General features: G+C 38.4%; 1 protein-coding gene and 1 pseudogene across 3 annotated transcripts in view; both read left to right on the top strand.

The window, feature by feature from the left end:
• LOC110285952 overlaps positions 1-3,954 on the top strand; it is a 6,153-nt pseudogene extending 2,199 nt beyond the window's left edge.
• Positions 1-8,730, top strand: part of Hpse2 (heparanase 2 (inactive)) — a 569,072-nt gene that overhangs the window by 94,895 nt on the left and 465,447 nt on the right. The window lies entirely within an intron of this gene.

Genomic DNA, 8,730 nt, shown 5'->3' with positions numbered 1-8,730 from the left:
TTTTTTTTTTTTTTTGGTGTGGTTCTCTCTATGGAGTCCCCAAAAATGCAGCTCAACTATGCAATGTAAGGCAGATGAATACATGTGTGTTGTTAGCAAAGAATTCATTACGTGTCCTTTCACCTGCTTGCTTTGGCAGAACACCCTTTCTCCTGTGTCTGCTTCAGCCACACATTCCTTCACGAGTCTGCCTTAGTCTTTCACCTGTGTCTACTTCAGCTAAACATTCCTTCATGTGTTTGCCATAGCAAAACACCATCCAACCAACTCCACTTCAGTAGTCCATGACTATGAATGACATACTGAATACTATTGGGTCAATGACATCAGATCACGAGTAATTTGTATAATAAAATGATGCTATATTTATTTTGCTAATTTCTTTTCTTTTCTTCTTTGTGGTAATTAGGAGCTTCAAGGAAAAGAAAACGAGAAGGAATTGTGTCATTTATAAATTTCTCTGACTAGTTAAACATGGAAAATTGTGAAAGTATGACTTACTTTTCTAAGGTAGATGATCTTTCTGGTACTTTTCTTTTTAGTATAGTGATTCCCAACCATTCTAATGTGGTGGCAGTTTAATATAGCTCTTTATGTTGTGGTGACTCCCAACCATAAATTTTTTGTTGCTACTTCATAACTGCAATTTTGCTAGTGTTACCAATTGTAATGTAGATATCTATGTTTTTTGATGGTCTTAAGGAACCCTTGTGAAGGGATCATAGGGTGGCAACCCACAGATTGAGAATCTGGTTTAGTACATGTAGCATGTAGTTTTTATGTAGCATGTAGTTTTTGATACCCCACTTTAATCTCTGGGCACTGCACTACCAACCCCACCCAGGTGCCCTCTGATCCACAGATGAAACACACATATATATTTACTTATTTAAATATGCTTTAGCTCAATGGTCGGGTTCTTCTAAGCCTTCATTGGTTGTCATACCCTTCTTTTCAATCCCAGCTCAGCACCCTAAGTCTTCCCTTTACTTAGTTGCCCAGTTTCATTTTCCTTGTTCAGCCCCCTAAATCTGCCCTTGGCTTAATTATGTTCCTAATATCCTGCCTGCTGCTCCAGACCCAGGCAGAAAAGCAACCAGTGGGCACTCTGCCTAAGATCTCACATAGCTGATGGCTCTTTCTCACTCCGAAGCATGGCGAAATGTCTCTCTCTTCCCTTGTGTCTGCTAGTCTGCCTAGGGGAAAACTGGAAGTCCTGCCTATTCTGCCCAGCTCATTGGCCACTAGCATCTTTATTGATCTGTCAAGAAGCAGTTGGGGAACAGGATCACCAGGGTTCACATACAGACTCCTGGTCAGAGCATTAGAACTACCCCCTGTAGGTACAAGCAACAACTCACTCAGAGTTTTCACCTTGCTCGCTTTATGTAAGGAAGAGTCTTCCTCCGGTCAATACACTTTTCTTTCTTGTTGTAAAAGTAATGCATAAGCACTGGAGAAATCTTGGCAACTCTCTGTACCAAAACATAACAGATAACTTAGTTCCTATACCGCAAGTGCCTCATCCATATATTCAACCAGCTGAAGGTAAAATAGTAATAAATACCATATCCGCACTGATATTGCAGTTTTTCTTCTCATTCTTTCTTAAACAATGCAGCAATATCATATAACTGCTTACATAACACTTATATTGCACCAGACATTCTATGTGTATTAGTGAGCTTTCATTTCTATCATAAGTGCTTGACACAAAGTGCTTATTAAGGAAATACTTTCATTTAGTTTTCAGTACCAAGAGTTCAAAGTCCAAATTATATTTTGGAAGTTCTGTTGGAACATGATGTTCCCATGATGGATGGCTACGTATATAAGGAGTTAAGAAATAAAGACACAGTTAGGGAGTATTGCTACTTTTATCATACCCCTCCCACAAGGACCATCAGTCTTTTCAGAGACAGGATCTCAGTTAATGGACTCCCACTAGATCACATCTGTAAAGGTTCTACCGCTTCCCAGTATTGGCACTCATTAAGCTTTTAACAGGTGGCCACTTGAATACTTGAATCATAAGTGTAAGTAATTAGAGATTCTCTAAAGTATAGAAGAGGTTTTATATATAGATGATATGGATGTATAATTACATTTTATATAAGCAGTTCAATTATTCTTTAATTTTGGTATTCATAGGAAATTTTGGAATCCCTTATTATTACTAAGAATAACTATTCTATTTGTATATTAAAAATAACTAAAATATGTTTGGTGTTCTAGATATATTTTTATAATTAAGATTCTGTGTTGAAATGAGAAGATGGTAGATGATACACATGTATGGAATGCTAGAATCTCTGGGACATAAATCACAATAAGTATAGCTATTCTAAGATATGGGTGATTGCAGGAAAACATTAGTTTTAGTAAAAAACACAGAAAGGAAACTTTGGAAAACAGAAGCAGAGAGTCTGGAGGTCTTGGCTTCTGTAGGGGAGTGTGAGTGCAACTTCAGAGGAACCATGGCTTAAGAAAAAGAGAGCCTCAGGAAACTCCTACTGCTCTTTCAATAATAGATAACTGAGGGAATCAAGGAGAAAGGGAGGGCAAGAAAAAGGAAAGGGAGGGAGACTGGGAGAAGGAGGGAGAGAGAGAGAGAGGGAGGGAGGGGAAGAGGGATGGAGCGGGGGGGGGGGAAGGAGACCCTCTTAGGACTCAACCAAAACAGTGTGTCAAGAAGCTCTTTTGAAAGATCCTGAATTTTCTAGTTGGGACATTGAGCATTTCAATTCCATTTTTATTTCAGCTTGCGTTCCTTTTAATGTTTCTATTTTCTTATTGAGTTCAGTTTTCAAATCTGGACTTATCTTCATCATTTCATTCTTTTGGCCTTGTATTTGTATTTTCTTGGATATAACCCATGTGTTTGTTATCCTCTTAGAGTTCAGTGAAGTATTTGTGTCTTTGTTAAAGTCCTTGAGTTCTTCAATAAAGTTTATGATTTTTTTCTTGATTCTGTGTCCTGGACAGTTTTCATTATTGGTAAAATATTAGAATATTATTAGCAAATATAAAAAATAAATGCTAGCAGAACATATAAAAAGTGATATTCTTGCCCACCTATTATCACCCCGGTTTCAGGCTTTTGTAATTGAAGAACATTTGTTTTGAGTAAACACATCTTTCCAGCATACATACTGAGTGAAAAGCTCCTCAGTGCTGCTCCTGTCCTCCCCAGTGGGCTTGGAATGTCTTTACAGAGACTGAGTTAGGTTTCTTTTTACTGCTCCATGGTAAGCACTGTCGTGGGAGGGAGAGGAATTAAGAATTTATACTTCCGGCTCTCATGGAGGCAGCTAGCTCGAGGCTGGGGTGCGCTGAGCCGTGTTTTGTGCCCTGCGCTGCCCAGACTAGTGAACAATACAGTCAGGATGGCTAAAGTTGACCCCAAGAAACTAAAGGGCAAGATGTCTTCTTATGCCTTCTTCGTTCAGACATGCAGGAAAAAACATAAGAAGAAAAACCCAGAGGTTCCAGTCAATTTTGCAGAGTTTTCCAAGAAATGCTCTGAGAGGTGGAAAACTATGTGTAGCAAAGAGAAATCAAAGTTTGATGAAATGGCAAAGGCAGATAAAATAAACTATGATTGGGAGATGAAAGACTATGGACCAGCTACAGGAGGCAAGAAGAAGACGGACCCAAATGCCCCCAAAGACCTCCATCTGGATTTTTCTTATTCTGCTCCGAATTCCGCCCCAAGATCAAATCCACAAACCCTGGCATCTCCAATGAAGATGTGGCAAAAAAGTTGAGTGAGATGTGGAACAACTTCAGTGACAGTGAAAAGCAGCCTTATGTTACCAAGGCAGCAAAAAGCTGAAGGAGAAGGATGAGAAGGATGTTGCCGACTGTAAGTCTAAAGGGAAGTTTGATGGTGCCAAGGGTCCTGCTAAAGTTGCCCGGAAAAAGGTGGAAGAGGAGGAGGAGGAAGATGTATAAAAACTCCGTCTCCTTGTGAATACCTTAAAGTAGTAGAGCACTGTGATGGACACATCTCTTATTTGAGTTATGTCTGCTGACCTTGTTAGGTTTAATTACAAAATTTGATCATGATCATATTGTAGTTTCTCAAAGTGTCAGTGGTTTACATGAAGTGGCCGTGGGTGTCCGGAGCGCCCTGAAACTGTATCAAAATTGTACATAGCTCCAAACATTTTTAAAATGAAAAGGTACTCTCATGTCCTCCTCACTCAGTGCACTTTGCTTTTGGTGTGACAAGGCATTTGACAATGTTTCTGGCATTTTGTTCTCAGCTCATAAGGTAGTTTAACTATATGGCTATTGGCTAGAAATCCTGAGCTGTCAACTGTACATATCTATAGTTTGTAAAGAGAACAAAACAACCCAGACAGATTCTTGATGCTCCTTGTTTGGTGTGGAGGCTGTGAGGGGAAGATGCCTTTTGGAGGGGACGTAGCTCAGGTCGTGCACTGTGAGGCTGGACCTGTTGATACTGCGGTGGGCATCCATTTAGCTTCAGGTTGTCCTGTTTTTGTATATAGTGGAATAGTATTCTACTGACATTCTTAGTTGTGGAAAGGGGGAAGGGGTTGGCTGGCATGAGAAGTGTTTGGAATTTTTTCTTTAGATAAGTGCAGTAGGTTTTAAACTTTTAAAAGAAACTGTAGAACTCATTATTGTCAGCAAAGCAAAGAACTACTGCATCAATGGAAGTTCAAGAACCCTCTGGACCTAAATGTAATTTGCAACATTCTGTTTTTTTTTTTGTTTTGTTTTGTTTTGTTTTGTTTTTTTGTATGTTTAGAATGCTTAAATGTTTTTGAAGTTAAATAAACAGTATTACATTTTTTAAAAAAATTATATTTGCAGTTATGAAATGCAACTAATGGAAATCTTTGCATTTATAAGATGCCTTAAATTTTACACTTAAATTGTTAGTTAAAACACTGAAATCAATAAAATAATTCAAGGAATATAAAGAAGAAATATATATATATATATAATATATAGTGAAGAAACCTAACTGACAGGGAATTGTGGGGGACAATGTTAATCAACAGAACAAACTTTCATAAATACGTAAATAAACATTAAAGAATGCACTCAGAACTTATCCTCGGTGAGGCAGCAATGTGGCTTTAGAAACAAAGGTCCCTCCCTCCATAGCTCACTCTGGGAACACAGAACAAGTGTCACTGGGCTGTATTCTACCTCCAGCCTGAAGATCACCTGTCAATATGTATACAAAATGGAGAAATACTGAGTCAGAACTTCACAGTATTACATGAGGTAGACATCTAGCCTGAGTCCTAGATACTACACAAAGATGGACCTGGTACCTGGGCCGCACAACTACAAGAAATCTCTGAGAGGTAAGGGTGCGTGTGTCCCGTCCCCAGAGTGACTGAAGGAATCAGGCCTTCTCTGCTCTAGAAGGAAGTTGCATATAGATGTTATATCCCCTGCCTAGGCCTTTCTCCCTCATTGTACACTTCTCTCATTTGGTAATCTCAATATCATAGGCCAGCGATGCTCTGTCACTTGTGCTCCCCTCATGTTCGCAGGCTAGGCTTAGCCTGGAGCTTCTGCCTCCTGGGTGCTGCGATTACCTTAGGTCATCTGATCACACTTCTTCACCTCTTCCTCTTTTCATTCTCTGCCTGGAGCTGCTTCATCTCCTCCCTCTGTCTTTATTGTTTCATCTTCTGTTCAATTTTCCCTTTTATAATTTCCAAACTTAATCTAATACTAACTGCTAGTCTTATTCTGTTTGTTTCTCCTCCATTTTCACTCTGAATAACTAATTTCTTAGTGTATACTCTATTACCCTTGGTCTTTCATTCTCCTCAAATGTTTTGAGTTGAAGAAGTGATTGATTTTAATCAGCTATTACTGTGTCTTTGTGGTGAGACTCTCCATGGGTATGCTGACTTACACAGGTGATTTTCTGCATTTGGAGCAGTGCTGAGGTGCAAGCCTGATACCCTGAGCATGTGGGTCAGCGGGTTAGCTACTGAGATATACCCCCAATCCACTATAACAATTACACCTCAAACACTTGAATACTGCAGATACCACTGCTGACTGAATATAGGTGATTTTTAAAAATCCAGACAATAGCCTAGTCCCAGATATGCCAAAATAAAGGAAACATGAAAAATCAGGCAGCATAGTTTCTCTGAAAATTATAAGTTTCACAGTAATGGAATAAAATGAGCATTAATTATATGAAATTCCAGGAAGAGTATTAAAAAGAATGATTATAACTATGTCTAATGAAGTTTAAAGAGGGAATGAATAAATCCTAAGTGAATTCTAAGAGAATGAAAGTAGTTCTCTTACAAGACAGGATAAGAAAGAGAATTCAATAAAGAGAGAAGTAAATTGAAAAATTGGAAAGACTCTAGGAGACAGAGTGAATGGAGAACACCAGGAGAACATGGCTTACACAATCAACTAAGCAGGGCTTCGTGGGCTCACAGAGATTGAAGTGACGAGCATGGGGCAGACATGCATGGGTCTGTACCGGATCCTCTGCATAGATATTATGACTAGTAGCTTGCTGGTTTTGTGGGACTCCTAATAGCGGGAACTGGAGCATCTTTGACTCTTGCCTGTTCCTGAGACTCTTCCTCCTGTTGGGTTGCAGTTGATTTGAGGGATTTTGCATTGTCTTATCATATCTTGTTTTGTTCTGTTTGACTGTTGTCTCTTGAAGGCCTGGTTGTTTCTGAAGAGCAAACAGAGGAAGAATGGATCTTTTGGAGAGGGTAGGTGTGGGTAACTGGGAGGAGAATAGAAGGAGGAGAAACTGGGCAGGGTGTATATTGTACAAAAGAAGAATCTATTTTCAATTAAAAAAAGAAACCCTCAAGTCAGATAAAGACAACAACAAAGCCCACAAAAACATCCATGTAAAGGCCCACCAATAGAATAGACCAAGAGGAAGACAGGGTATCAGAGTGTGAAGACAAAATAGGTCAATTAGAATAGTCAGACAGTGACAAAGATAACATGTTAGGAAAGGGCACACAGACATAATAGCTATAGGATATTATTAAAAGACTAACATATGAGTCATGGAAATAAAAGAGGGAGAAGTTGCTCAAGCTAAATACATAGAAAACATATTCAATAAAAGAATAGGAGAAAATACCCCAAACCCAGAGAAAGAGGTCTCCCTGCAGGTAAAGGATGCACTTATAATGCAAAATGAATGAGACCAGAAAAGAACCTCCTAACATCATACTGTAATAAAAAAATTATGAATAAGAAAGACTATATAAACCCAGAACAGCAGCAAATTTCTTTCTTTTTGACATCAAATTTCTTAACAGAAATCACAAGGCCAGGAGAACATAGGATGCTTAATGTCAAGCTTTGAAAGATGGTAACTGTTAACCCAGCAAATTGATTCCTAAGTAAAGAATGAAAAACTTTCCATGATAAGCACAAACTAAAGGAATTCCTGACTAAGCTAAGGCTACAGAAACCCTATATACATACTCCTATGAACAGAAGAGAGAAAGACAACCTATGAAGCCACAGGAAGAGGTTAACTGGGCTAAGATAGCAAATAGGCAAATGAGAGTTAAGGAAGTAGTAAACATTGAAAAAAAATAAGGGATATATCCTTAAGGAATAAACTGAATCTTCTTTTGTGATTTTGTTTTTATTTTATGTGTGTGGATGTATTGCTTACACATATGTCTGTGAAGCACATGTGTACGGTACCCATGGAGGATAGAAGAGGGCATGAACACCCTCTGGAATTGAAGCTACACATAGCAGCCATGTGGATGGTGAGAATTGAGTTCAGGAAGAGAAGTTAGTACTCTCAATTGCTAAGCTATCTCTCTTGCCTCAGTAACTGAATCATAAGGGTCTCAATTCTCCTAGTAAAGGCTGGCAGATTGGATTAGAAAATAGGACCCATGAAATATACCTCATTGGCAAAGACAAACAGCCTTAGGGTGAAAAATGGAAAAAGATATCCCAAGTTAATGAAATTAGAGAGCAAGCAGATGTAGCAATATATCCGACAAATTAGACTTCAAATCTGGAAGAGAAAGAAGGTGATTTCATTTTGAAAACTCCATCATGAGGCTGTTGTGACTTTTTGTTTTTTGTTTTTAGAGACAAGGTTTCTCTCTGTAGCCCTGGCTGTCCTGGAACTCACTCCTCACTCTGTAGACCAGGTTGGCCTCGAACTCAGAAATCTGCCTGCCTCTGCCTCCCAAGTGCTGGGATTAAAGACTTGCGTCACCACAGCCCAGCTGATGTTGTAACTCTTCATATCTGTTCATTGAACATCATTGCATCTAATTTCATGAAGCAAAAGGTGCAGATGCACTTTACCACAGTAGTAGTAGTAGAGAATACCTTATTCTCATGAATAAACAAGCCATCTTAAAATAAGTAAGCAAGAAGACATCAAACTAATAAATTTATACATACATTTGACCTATCAAAATTAAACCAATGAGATTGAAACAGAAATTAAAAAAAAATAATCCCCCAAGCAAAAGAAAACTCCAGGCCCCAATGGATTCATTGCTGAATTCCACCCAACCTTTAAAGAATTCAGACCGATGTTTCTTTTTTTTTTTTTTTTTAATATTTTTTTTTTACGTATTTTCCTCAATTACATTTTCTTTTTTTTTTTTTTTTAAAAAGATTTATTTATTCATTATATGTAAGTACACTGCATCTGTCTTCAGACACACCAGAAGAGGGAGTCAGATCTTGTTAAGG

This window comes from Mus caroli, chromosome 19 (assembly GCF_900094665.2).
Source record: "Mus caroli chromosome 19, CAROLI_EIJ_v1.1, whole genome shotgun sequence".
NCBI lineage: Eukaryota > Metazoa > Chordata > Mammalia > Rodentia > Muridae > Mus > Mus caroli.
This window is presented reverse-complemented; position numbering and strand designations above follow the sequence as displayed.